The sequence below is a fragment of the Pteropus vampyrus genome, unplaced genomic scaffold (genome assembly GCF_000151845.1).
Source record: "Pteropus vampyrus isolate Shadow unplaced genomic scaffold, Pvam_2.0 Scaffold74, whole genome shotgun sequence".
In the NCBI taxonomy this organism is placed as follows: domain Eukaryota; kingdom Metazoa; phylum Chordata; class Mammalia; order Chiroptera; family Pteropodidae; genus Pteropus; species Pteropus vampyrus.
Window position 1 is genome coordinate 8,360,898 of NW_011888855.1, and position 648 is coordinate 8,361,545.

The following is a 648-nucleotide window of genomic DNA, read 5'->3' on the forward strand; positions in this document are numbered from 1 at the left end:
GGTAAAGAGGAAAGATAGAGCAGGCTTCAGGGACAGGACACAGAAGCGGCAGGCTGGCCTTACCCTCCATCCCACTCTCGCTTTCCAAATCCTCAGCTATGTCTGGTCAAATAGGGCTGGAAAGGAATTAATGCAGTCCCTCTATCAACGTACAGGTGACACTTACCTGCTGCCTTTCTCTTGTACCACCGCACCTCATTCTCTAGACACCTGAGTATTCTTTTAGAACAAGTCTAACACACTAAACCTTCTCCCCTCAGCACACACTTAAAACTCTCATATTGCTTTCCTGATAGAGAGCAAATCCCGTGGCAGGAGCCCGCAGGCCTGCACACCTGGCCCCTGCCTGTCTCTGCTGCTGCCTGTCATGCCTCTCCCTCCTCCTTCCCTGACTTCCTGGACAGGCTGGTCTTGGTGTGGACTCCAGTGGAGATGGGCTCCCTCCAGCACTGCACGTTCACTTCTGCTGGGCCACTGTCCACACCCACCCCCAACACAGGCCTCATTAATTCTCCTTTAGTTTATTTATCTGGATCTCTTCAGAGTAACTCTTGTGGAACCTGTGGACCACACCAGGACCCTGATGACACTCTCCTAGAGAACACAACGCTTCCCCAGCTGTAAGCTCACTGCACTTGAAATCACTTA